Genomic DNA, 13307 nt, shown 5'->3' with positions numbered 1-13307 from the left:
ATTTTTTTTAAACTGTAGTTATCATTTTTTCAAGTATGATGCATAGTCCTGTGAACTCAGTGTTTTACTAGATTTCATGTCAACTTCACATCCTTTTTCAGGAGTAAATTGATAATTAAAGCTGCAAGCAGCGTTGGGCTGGCCCTCGCACGTGTAGCGCGTAGGGGCGTTAGGCGGCCGCGTTACATATTCTGGAGCTCTGCGGGTGCGGTGAGCTTCGGACGCTGCACGAAGGTGTTATACGTCACTTCCTGTATCCCCTTTGTGCCGCTACATAGCACTTGGCGCTATGAATATAAATTAATATTGACGTGCAGATGTGTTCGGGGTGGGAGAGTTATCAAGCACGTAAAGTTTTGTTCAGATGTGAGCATGTACACTGAAGTTACAACAACTTCCTGTGTCATGGCGAAGACTTTATCTTTGACACCACGCCACGGACACGCCCATTGACGAAAACTCACAGATAGCACAACTTTTCATCGTCAATGCCTTTAGAAGGCACAGCACTAATTTGAAGTCGATGGGACTAAACCCCTAGGAGGAGTTTGTTAAAGTAAGTAAAGTCCTGTTGGGTTTAGGGCATCACTCCAAGAGGCTTTTTGGTACGTCTGGACATGATACATGTACCACAGAAATTTCGTACATCTAGGTTAGTTGCATCATTAATGGAAAGTCTCTGTCTGTCAAAACTGGTGCGATGGCTTGTCAGTAAACATTAGAAAAATAACAAATCACAATAAAACATTTCTCATCTTTCCCATGCTTATTCTCCCACTAGCATTACTGCTTTGTCAGAAATTAATCACTGACCTGCAGTGGGAACAGGGTAAATGGTGCGGTCATATGTTGTATCTTTTTAACCTGTTATTTTATTATAGTCCTATTTTATGTCATTATATGTCACATTTATGTAGGCGGCTTTTCTAAACTAGACATTTATGTTCTCAGGTTGCTGAGCTGTTCCACCTAGGTAGGACAAACAGGAAGTTTATTTTACATAATTTTTTTGTTTGGCTCATTTTAAAGAATACACACACCAGTTTTATAAGGGCAAGGTACATTATTGAAAACGTTATTTTATTAAGTTACCTTCCAAAGGAGACAGAGCAGCAGATGTAAAGCAATTTTTTTATTACTGTGACAAAGAAGGATCACCACAACAACATATTGCAATATCATATTAATAACACAACACACATAAATACAATCATTCAAAATAGCTATGATTAAACATGTAATTGCCAAATTGATACACTGATCCCATTTGGTAAAAATAAATCAAATATACTAGTCATAAGCTTTTTTATAAGTTATTGCATTTTTAAATATATTTTACTAACAAACATCTTAACATTTATATTTTAACCCTTCCTTAATACCTACTCTATGAAACATTTGACATCTTCATCTTTAAAATATCCAGACAACTTTGAGCCAGATGAGTAAACATCTGCACATGGACATGTGTGTGTGTGTGTGTGTGTGTGTGTGTGTGTATCTGTGTTTGCTTATGTGCAGTTGACCTCACAGCGACTAGTTTTGCAAATCACTAAGAAAGTCTACATTCAGTATGTTTTTTTTGCCATTTATTTGTCAACATATGAGAGAGTGGCAACATGAAATGCATTATTTTTATGGGTCACCGGCTAATTGTGCATATTTATCTTATACACAGTAATGTTGAGCTCTGCATGCAAAGTAGATCATAGCAGGACTGCAACTGTTGAGACAACATCTCACTTTAACACCAATGCAGTGGACCACGGTCTGTCAGCAGCACAACACACACACGCACACACACACACACACTTACACACAGTATTATGTATTTAAAGTAATTACCCCAGGCCTGATCCAGACTGAGTTTAGTAGCATGCGATAATCCATGTAGGCAGCATATGGGAGGAGGGAAATTAGAAGTCCAGAAGAAAATAAAGAAATTAAAGTGTCCTGGTGGCTGTCTGCAGGTCTGCAGGAGGGAACATTAGGCTTCTTCGTGACTCCAACTGTGTTGTTAGGAGTGTGTGTCTGTCTATGAGTGTGTGTGTGTGTGTGTGTGTGTGTGTGTTAGAGAAGGAGTGAGATTTTTTTTTTAATCTCTTATTTAACCTTTATTTAACCATGGGCACACCCACTGAGATATTATCTCTTTTTCAAGGGAGACCTGGCTAAGAAAGGCAGTAAATTGAAGAGTTACATTGACACAAATATTTAAATATCTTCTAGGATACCTAAATACACTTAAATAATCCAGTCTATGGGAAACATCTACACTCCTCCTTAAGGACATCTACAACCAGGGAACTGAAATCCCTAAGTGGTACCAGCACCTCTAACTGGAGGTTAGGCATTTGTAACTGTGAGTGGAGATTTTCTGTGTTGATGCAATGATCACGTGTGTGATCAGCAGCTCAGATGGAAGAAGAGGTAAAGGAGACTATTGCTTGCCAAGTAAATGAGTATCAGACAGATGGTGTAATTAATGACATCACTGAAAACAGAGCGTGAGGCTTTATGCTGTAAAAAGGGTCATCATAATATCATCAGGGAAAACCTCAGCCACTTGAGAACAAGAGAGTGAAAAAATCAGCTCCATATTGTCAGAATCACATACTAATTTGGATAACCTCCCCCACAGAGACTTTGTAAATTGATTGAACTGCCACAGAGCCTGTACTTTCGACAAATTCTCATTCAATTCACCTCCTGTTTTTTTGGCACCAGGGTATCTTTTCTTGGTTGATTTGCATCAATAAACCTCAGTAAGCAAGGCATTGTAATGCCTAATTGGGCGGTAATGAGCTGTCGCATTATGCAGAGTGCCGAGGTTCAAGCTTATTAGTTGCTTGGTTGCCCATAACATTTTCCTGTCTTCCCTCTGCTACTTCAGTGTTGCCCAATTTTCAATGCAATCTCCCTTTCTCTCACACCTCCTTTTCTCCCTCTCTGCTCCATTCCCATTCTTCCCAGCCATTTCTCTTAATCTCTCTCCCCCTTTACCCTCTCTCTCTCTCTCTCTCTCTCTGCTGTTCTAAAAATAGTCTCCCATTATCCAGGAGGCCGGGGCCATGTACAGTGAGGCAGCAATCAGCATGGTGGCCATCCACATCAAGATTCACAATAGCTGTCATTCTGCTTACGCTAGCTAATAAAATTCTCTCTACATTACTCTGAGCCTCGCTGGACTGAGCGGAGGGTTATATTCCATGCTAATCTGAATGAAAGATCCCCGTTTTCTTCTTAACAAGTTAATACAATTCCCTGAGGTCTAAAAAATGAAAAGCATTTCTTCCACCTCTCTTTTGTTTCTCTCTCAGAGATGGATGTTTCCAGTGCCTATTGCTTTAAATGCACATGTGCCACTGCTCAACACCGCCTCCCGTCCAGAGGTGTGTGCAGAAGCAAGGGATGTTATACTCTACCTGGCTATAGTAAACTCTGCAGTAAGACTCTGCATGTTTAGGGTGTAAGTACAGTACTTACTGTAAGTTGTAAGGATTAGCTAGTTAGCACCACCTGTTAATCCCTATGACCCACAGGTCTCCTTGGAAAGTTATACGTGGGCCTATAGGCAGCATCACCTCCTTTGGGCCAGTGCCAAGTGATGACCCAATGCTAACCAGACTTTGCTATCTCCTAGAGACAGCTTACTGGGCATTCAGCCTGAAAATGCCACTACCCTGAAAACACAATAGTTTGAATAATATATCCATTGATTTTTTATTTTTTTTTAAACCTGTCCTGCCCAGCAGCCTGGTATAGAGTATGATGACCTGGATACCATATTGTGCCAGACAGATTTTACTTTAACAAGAGAGTATTAATAAACTCCTTTGTCTGTTTTATTATTTATTTAATTATGTATTGAATTGTCACCGGGCCGGACAGGGGGGCAGACACGGGGATGGGGGGGCACAAACAGACAGCACAGAGAAAGGACAACACCTGCAAGAGAAGGGGGAAGGTGGGGACAACAGGGAATAGCAGAGGGAAACACCAATTGCAGAAAGCAACGAAACCTGCAATAGAACAGAGAGGGGGGCTTGGGGAGGAGAAAAACAACAACAAACAAACACAAACAAAAACAAACAATAAAAATAATAATAATAGTAAAAGACAACCAGCCGAACAGCAGCAATGAACAGCTGACATAGTAAGACAACTAAGAGAAAAATGAAAACAAGAAACAGTCCAGCACACTAAACAAGCAACACAGCACAGCCACGAGAGCTGGAATAATAATTAATTTAAATAAGTAACTGAAAGAAAAGCATCAGGAATAATTCTACTAGGGACAACCTAAATTTGTTTGTGTCTATGTGTGAGACTGTTTGTGTCTGTGTGTGTGGGTACATGTGTGTGCGCATAAGCCTGTTAAAGAATGTAGTTGTTAGTGAGAGTGGGATGCCACGACTGTGCCACACTTACCCCAGCAACAGGCAGGCAAGAACCCCAGTAGCCAATAGGGGTGGGAGAAAGAAAAAAAAAAAAAAAAAACATCAAAAAAAACAAAGACTCCCAGATGCACCGCGATGCAAACGCGGAAGACCCCGACCCAAATGCCAGTTGACAACGTAATGCCAACGGAACGCAACAAACATAACCCGTGGAAGAGCAGCGCCTGGACCGACCGCGGCGCGCACACAACATAGACCAGTGCTCCCCCCCCACCCAGCACCCCACCGCCGCGCAGCGAACAACCAAAACGCCCAAATGCCACGCAATCATCAACACCAATGCACAAGTGACGAGCCCAACGCGCACACTGCGCGAGCACACCGACACCCAATGCCCAGCAGCCCCCTGCGAATCCAGCGTGTGAGGTCGGGCAGACGAGAGAGAGCAAGCGGAATAACACGACAGCGAAAGCCAGCGGAGAGAAACACCAGCAGCAAATCCCAGCCCGGCAGCAAACGCGCCGCACAGGTCACGTGCACCCGCCAATAAAAGTCCGCCGTCCCCCCAACCGCCGGAAAAAATTAAGGCCGCCGGCATCAGCCGACATCCCCCATGCCCAGCACGCCCCCCGGCTGCCGTGCAACACCAGCCAAACCAGCAACGAGGCAAAATCAACCAACCCACCCACTCGTCAAGGGCCGAGAACTCCAGGCACAAACCCAGAACAAACCGGAGGACAGCCCTGCCCCGCACCCACACTGCACATCCCGAAAACTAACTATATACCTCAGTATCCAGAGGGGTCCAACACCTGGCCGACAGAGAAATGGGGAAGCATGGATCCGAGGCCAACAAAGCAAAACAGGGACGCAAACTGGTCCCTCCAAGCCACCGAGGAAATGCCTCCCCCGGACTCCAATGCACAAACTAAACGCCCAACAGCCATTCAGAGACCCTGCCCAGGGAAAAAGCACAATGCATCAAGATTCATCGACAATCGCCCCACAATCCCTCCGCAGCCCTCTAAACCGCAACCGGATCAACCCGCGCAGAGATCCCCACCCCCAGAAGCCAGGGCACCCCGCGACCCCCCAAAGCGCAAAGAACCCCAGACCGCATCCATTGATTTGAAGGCTTATCAGATGCCAAAACACTGCAGAGTATGTGAAACAATCATTTTATTGCCCCCATTGCCAGTTAGTTGTAAATACTACCCTACAGGATATACGTTTTACGTAATATAAGACTTCCTGTAAAATGCTTTAGAATCTAATTAGACACAAAGGCACATGTCCACCAATGAGGGCGCTGGACCAATGCTCCTGAATCAGATAATGTTGACAAATGTTAAATAACTACAAAAAAGAAAAATATATGAATTAGCTGGATGAAGAGCAGGTTGCTCGTTAGTTCCATCCTAACCCAGAAGACACCAGCCAGTGATTTGGACATTTCTCTTGGGGGCCCATCCCGCTGCCTCTTGGGCCCTGCAATTAGCACTGTAGGAAGGAGGGTGTTTGTGTGTTAGGGTGGGAGTGGAATCTGGAGGGGGCAGGGGTGACTGTGTGAAACATTTTCATCTTTCAATCTAAAAGGAAGAAAAACGTGCCCCGAGGCAACTGTTGACGTTGTGTTCAGAGCCGCTCTGTGCGGAGCTCCTGCTCAGTATTGTTATAATGTATTTATATAACGCTGCTAAACGGCGAGACCTGTTCCACATTCATCTACATAAAGCAGTACTGTATTGCCTGAGGGGGGGAAGCAGAAATGCACACACACGCACGCGCGCACACACATGCACCCTTGCAGATGAGATTGTTAAGCAAAGCCCTTCATATACCCCCCAACCCCTCAACACATCCTGCATTCACTGTTGATTCCCCTGCTCACTTGTCACTTGTGATTGCCAAAAAAGCAAGGCACCAAATGCCATTCTGTTTGTTATTGCGACCACCCTCTTTATCATCCAAAATACACACACGCATATGCACAGGAACACTCAGACACACCACAGACACAATTTCTCTGTCGCAGTCGAAGACAACGACAAAGTGCAATTCCCCTCAGCAAACGAGTCTCAGATGATGAAAGTGAACGTTTTCCGGCTCTGATTTTTGATGTGCAGCGTGGATGTGATCAGAGAGGCCTCACATTGCCACCCTCTCTCTTTTTTCTCTTTCTAGGCATTATGCAGTCTGTTCTAACCCCCCCCCCCCCACACCCTGTAATGGGAAACACTCACACTAGACAAGAGCAAACACTTTCCAGCTGCTTGCTAATTCTTGATCTGTTAGTCGGGCTAGCAGGTGTTTTCCAGGGAAATGGGGACTTTTACCTCCCGTGTCAGTGGAGGGTCATCCCTGATTCCCCCCACTCATCTTTTCACTGTAAGTCCTTTGTGTTGCGTCACTGAAATACTTAGATTTTTTAAGCTAATATTTCTGGCATTTCCAGATGTATTCCCAGTTGACAGGATGAATCTTTTCACATGTTGTCACATTGTAAAACAAGCTATTAAGAAACATCTGGCTATGTGAGACTGACTGTCATTATTCTTTATGAACTGGTGGTTCATCATTATCACGCTGTCTGGCTGACTGGCTGACTGACAGGAGTGACTGATTAACATATTGACTCTAATTGACTGTCTGGCTGGCCATCTAAATGACTGACTTAAGTGGAGACTTACCGACTGGCTGGCTGACCAGCTTACTAACTAACCCGGCCACATGGCCAGTTCACTGACTCACTAATTAACTGACTGACCCACTAAATTCCTGACTCTCTGCTGACTGATTACTTGACTTGCTGTCTGCAGACCGACCAACTGATGGTCGCCCTGACTCATCTGTCAGAGGATGTGTTTTCATCACTGTGGAAAGGGAACCCCCGCCCCTGATATCAGCACCATGATTGTCTGACTGACAGGCACATTTCCATTTTTTCCCATTAGCTCTGATATGGAAAGAAATGGGAAGAATGAAGAGATATGAACAGAGTCTGGGAAGAAATAGATTGGTGGCTGTGTGTGTGTGTGTGTTTATTCAAATGGAAAAGACCAACCATCCAGTCTCCTTCATTCTTTTGACTAAGTTCTGTCTTGTTGCATTTGTCTATAATGTGCAATCAGTGTAGAAAGGATTCGGAACAAGTTGTTGATATTGAGCTGCTGCCTAATTTGCACATTCAATTTCTTACTCACATTCAGGCTGCATTTTTCCCCTCTCAGCCTCGTCTCTCCTTTATCTACATCTGTCCTTCATGACTCAAATGGAAGTCACATGTGAAATCAATAAGAGATCAGAGACTTTATCCGAATTCATTATTTCAGACAAATCAATACAAAGAGCAGCTAATCCTGATATTTGGCCATTACTTGTAAATTCCCCTCATCTCTGATTCATCCGTTTTTTAAACCACTAGTCTTATTCATAGTTGCTGAAGGCTAGAACCTATCACAGCATGCACTGGACATCTGACCTGCATGTCTTCACTTTGTGTGAGGAAACCAAGTGGCCATAGGGGAGGACATAAAAAAGTACATTCACATGCAACTGTTTTGTATCAGTGATTTTCATTCACTGGGAATATTTATTGGCATCACACCTACAGGAAGTAGGTATGATGTTTATATAAACGAAAGGAGTGGAAGTCAACGAGATGAAGGTGTTTGCCTTTGACACACACAGCTTGAGTTCATGTCCCATCTGACTCAAGTCAATATAGACATTTGAAGATTTATTTTCTAACTTTAACACACAAGTTTCAGCTACTGAAAAGGAAAGAAATTAAAATCTTTAATATTTTCATTGGTAATGACCTGTCTAACATCAGCAGAGGCAAAAATGTTCAATATTAAAATTCTGGTATCTTGATTATACTAAATCCTGACTAGGGATGAAACGCTATGAAAATTTCATATCACGATTATAGTGACCAAAATTATCACGGTTATCAGTATTATCACGGTATTGTAAAAATGTGCCAAAAAATATTAAAATGTACTGATACACACACTGAAACCATTTCAACAAGTTTCATATTGAAAACTACAAATACAATTGTCATTTTGTTTGTATAAAAAATAAAATAATAGCAAATAGGCCTACCTTTTGTAAACATATGAAAATGATGTGTGCATCATCAAGATTTTATTTTTTATATTGTAATACAATGATCCCGTGGACAATTAAATGAAAACAAATAAGTAACTGTTACAGTGATTGTAACTGCAATGAGCCCAAAAACAGACCTGAATATAGAGCAGTCTGTAGCGTTTCTAGATATGCTGGTTGGTTGACTAAACTGCGTAACGTGTTATCATGTGCAGCGGACGAATAGACTCTGCCGACACACAGAGCAACAGAGCAACGTGTAGCGTTTTTACAAGAGCAGCAACACTGAGAGCTTCAGTTTACAAGCTGTTAACAAGTCAGAAAGACAAACCATAGCTAAAAGTTAACTCACCCTGCGTTCACTATAAGGCAAGGCTATAAGCTAAAATACGACCGGACTTCAGAGTGACTGAAAAATCTCTGCAGTGTTGTCTTCCCTCCTGTTGTCATTGACCCAAACAAACCCACGTTGCATTCTGCGCATGCGCGCCCGCTTCTGGGAGACACTGGACAGTGTGTTTGCCGTGACAGCTCGGTTAACCATACCCGGTTATCATGGTAATTAAAACGTGTAGGTAATAATAACCGTTGGGAATTTTACCATGGTTTACCGTTAAACCGGTAATCGTTTCATCCCTAATCCTGACATCTTTTTTTTGCTAATGCTGAGTAGTTGCTTATAAGTTGATGGAGAAGATGTTGTATTTGTGAATGTGTCTGGACATATGCTTGTGTGCCTGTATGTGTGTGTGCCTGTATATGTGAATGTAACCATGTGTGCTTGTGTGTACTGACTCATAAACCATGGCAATGAAAGCCGTCTGTGACAGCTGCTACATAATCAGATTACTACTGCATCAATTTTGGCATGTTTGTGTGTGTGTGTGTGTGTGTGTGTGTTAATGTCTGGTCATTTGGACTGGACCCAGCTCTGTTAGTATTGGTGGGCCTGTCAGCATATATTGCCAGAACACATTTATTCAGACTGATCCTGTTACCACCTCTGTGCTTTAGATAGTCCAACGACAGGGTCGCTGCTCTTGTGTGTGTATGTGTGTGCATGTGCGTGTTTGTGCGCGTACACGTATGCGTACGCTACATGTTTGTAGGTGCAGGTTGGTTCCCAGAAAGTATCTGAACCAGAACAGCAGAGCTTAAAAGGAAGCGTAGCGTGTCAGTGTGTCACACAAGCTGTGCTATTACATATTCTGCTCCATTTAATGCAGGCACACTAGCCTTCTCATCTTTTCCTTTCATCTTTCATTTTCTACATTCCTCCTCTCACACTCTCCGACTCTTGTTGAATTCTCTGACGCTAATTAATGTTGAAAAGGACATTTTTTAGCAAAGTCCTCCAAATGCTTTTTGGCTTTCCCTTGGGGCCATCTTATCACATCCAGATTCTCATTTTTCATGCATTAATGTAGATTTTTTAAAAGTTCTGTCCTTTCAGTAACATAATTTCTTTTTTTTACTGCTGAGTTTAGTATGCGTATATCAAGACTTACTATACATGCACATATAATTGAATTCTTGTCAGGCTAAAAATCACTTACTTTCATATGCAGCATGACTTTTTTACACATATCTTGATGATTGATCAATGCTCATTCTCTGTTTTTCTTTGGGAGACCTACATTATGAGAGTTAGGACTCTTTCTTCAAAGCATCTCACCATTGTTACAGAGCATCTTACTGTGGTTCTAATGCCAGCTACCTTTGAGCTGCCATGTCTGACCTGGAATACACCGTTCTGACAGAAATGGAAATTGAACCGGTGACCTCAGTCGAACTATATTTCTAGGCCAGCTGGTTGCCCCTGTGTGTGTTTTACTCCTACGTGGGTCTCCAGTGTGCCTATTGTGTCCACCACAAGGGCATTTTGTCACCTCCCAGCTGGTCTTATCAGAGTCTTGCAGAGCTACGTGGCGTTGTAAAGGTCATCCACACCACAGGAGGCAGCATCCATTCTGCAGACTCCCCACAGTGCTTTTTGCTCTGTCTCTTCGACTCCTCGCAGGCCTCTAAAAATGGCGTGGACCCTGTTTTTTTGGTTTCTGTTTTTTTTGTGTGCGTTTTCACAAGTGAGGTCGAGGTCAGACGTTGATGTTACAGTCTCAGGGCCGCAGTGACATTTCCTCTTCTTTGTTTCAGTCCCTGAGCAAGAAGCAGAGCCAAAGAGTGAGTAGGACAGACAGAGATGAAGGTTTGCACAGAATGTCCTCAACTTCCTCGTTATCTCCTTGGCTGCTTATGCCCTCATGTAGAGCTGGCTCACTCTGCTTCATTACTGTAAGGAGACTATCTTAAGGGAGGAATGGCAGGCTTCCAGTTGGCTCTATCGACCTGTCAATCACTCTGGTCTAATCTTAGCTCTGCCCCTCAGTGCTGCCCATCATTTCCTGGCACCGTGGAGCAGTGAGCAGATTCTGTGTGCCTAATTCCCTTGAAATAGATAAGGACTTTAATGGATGGCCTACTCAATTATGCAATGATGTTTTGTTGTCTTGTACCCTGTTGTTTGCTGTGGTGCTCCATACTGCGCCACTCTGGTCTGTCCTGTTGTATCTTTCTTCTGTTCTCTTCTGCAAACACACATCAACTCAACCCCTTTGGTGTACTTTTTAGACAAAATAGGTGAGATTCACCGCTGAGCTGCAACCGACATCCCAGACTTTATTGTGTATTGAAAAGCTGCATGAAATAGCCATCTTCAGGGACATGTACTGTACAGTACATATATGATGATGAATACTGTTGAATAGCTTCTTGCAATCACACTCATACACATCCGCACACACACACATACACTGCACTACCACATTGCCCGTCATTCTCTGCTGTTGTCACAGTAACCATCTCACCTTCCCTTCACAGTCCCGCCCTAATGAGACCACTGGAGGACACAGAGAGAGAGAGAGACAGAGAGAGAGTAGCAAGGCGGTAGAAGAGAGATGCAGACACAGAGAAAAATCACAGGGAAGATAGGCAGCATGGAGGCAGAATTGCCATTGTCTTGTATCTGCTCTTTGCACACAAGAAACCCTCTCCGCTGACTGGCATCCTAGAAACAAAAGCCACAGCCCTGCCAGCAACATCCGCTGATTACACTGTGTGCTTGTGACCGCGCCACATGTTGAGCTTACTGCCTGGGCATTTCCATATAAATCCAATAACATTATTGTTAATAGATAATTACCCTGCACTGCAAGGTTTGTGACCGCAAACACAGATTAAAATTCAATTAAAGGTAAAAATGTGCGAGGGTGCTGCTTTGCTGAGTGGCTCCATTTAAGCCCAATAAATCACATTCAGTGATTATATCTAATGTTCGTGCATGTCATCAGACTGAAAATGGGCATTTAGCTGATGGAAGCCAAATTAAAATGATATTATATGACTGTGATCAAGGTTGATAAACAAAAAGATACAACATATAGCCTAGATATAAAGAGAAAGAGAAAGCAGAGCAGACCAGTAGGATGATGTTAACATCTGTTCCTTTATGTACTTTTAAAGTCTCTCTGTCTGCTGCGGCACCATAAAAGGCCTAAACGAAGTGAATGAGGCCCCTGGGCTCGTCACAGATTGGCAATTATACACCTCAAAATTTCAGGAGACCTTTAGTGGTTCAGACCTGAGTATTTCATCTGGGAAAACACATCTGCCAAATGTTAACAGGGAAGCCTCTTGAATTAGAATATGAGTGTGTGCAACAGGTTAAGAGGCTCTCGGTTGAATGCGTACAGTGTGTGTACTGCAAATATAAGTTCTATAAGGATACATAAAGTATGTGCATAATCTTGTCAAGTGTGCGCCTTAATTGTGTTTATACGTTTGATGGTTCAAGGGCTGGCTTGGCACTACCTGTACATTTTTACTGATGTTTTATTGGTTGTTTCTGGGAATTAGCCCAGGTTCAATTGACTCCAATTTACAAGGTGGACTAATTGTTTGTGTCGTTCACTAGCACCTGAGCAACACAGTCAGTCAGATGGTGTAACCTGAACAATGTTTCACAAGCATGTAAAGGCCCTCGCCCACAGGTGTTTTCACTTATTGCCTGATTAGACCTCTTAGGACTTTGTGGGTGTGTACAGACTGTGCTTAGTTGGCATTTTCCTTGCACTCAGTTACCTTATTGGTACAAGATAACCTCACACATCCATCGTAGCTCCTCCCAACTTGAGCAGAGGTTTAATAAGCCAGAATAAGTGGAAACACCTGTGGCTCTGCAGTGCCTTTAAAAGGGCTGAGGTTAGTTCATTTTTGGCTCACTTGTGCTGTCTTTATCAAGGAGTTAATTGCTTTTAATTCACCCAGTTCCTATTTCGCTTTCTGGTCACATCAGAAAGGGACAAAGCAAAGTTCATCCCTGGTGTGCTAGGAGTTTGGCATAACGAGTATTTGCAGATTTGCAAGGCCAATGTAGCTGGAGTGCTAACTGCTAACAAGCTACCCAGCCAGAACATGCTAATGGTAGTCAGTCAATGTAGCTCTACCAGCTGGCTGGCTTGCTAAATGTCCGTCAGAATGAGCTCCATGGCAAATCGGTCAATATGTTTTATGTATGTTTATTCAGGAGACATAGTTGTATCATTAATACCTGTCTCATTGCTTTCTGCAAACCTTGTCTCTTTGGTGGAGCAGTTTATACTTGAGCAGAACAGGGTTCTGTAGAAGATAAAAGACTATGATAGTGTTGTCTTTTTTTTGGCTCTCCACTCCTCCTTCAAAGGTCAGCACTGTCAAGATGGTTTGCTATTGGCCAGCTGCGCAAATTTGCGTGTT

General features: G+C 43.0%; 1 protein-coding gene across 6 annotated transcripts in view; it reads left to right on the top strand.

Moving 5' to 3' along the window:
* The window catches only part of dscamb (Down syndrome cell adhesion molecule b), a 102492-nt gene that overhangs the window by 21124 nt on the left and 68061 nt on the right, over window positions 1-13307 (top strand). Inside the window, exon 1 of one of the 6 annotated variants that reach the window (XM_046074334.1) lies at window positions 12669-12773. The exons of the other annotated variants lie outside the window; for them this stretch is intronic. The gene's annotated coding sequence lies outside the window, so the exon portion shown is untranslated. Of the gene's footprint in view, window positions 1-12668; window positions 12774-13307 lie in introns of those variants that run through there. 6 annotated transcript variants of the gene reach the window in all.

The sequence above is a fragment of the Micropterus dolomieu genome, linkage group LG17 (assembly GCF_021292245.1).
Source record: "Micropterus dolomieu isolate WLL.071019.BEF.003 ecotype Adirondacks linkage group LG17, ASM2129224v1, whole genome shotgun sequence".
Taxonomy (NCBI): Eukaryota; Metazoa; Chordata; class Actinopteri; order Centrarchiformes; family Centrarchidae; genus Micropterus; species Micropterus dolomieu.
Note: the sequence above shows the minus strand (reverse complement) of the source record. Positions and strands in the feature narration are given on the sequence as shown.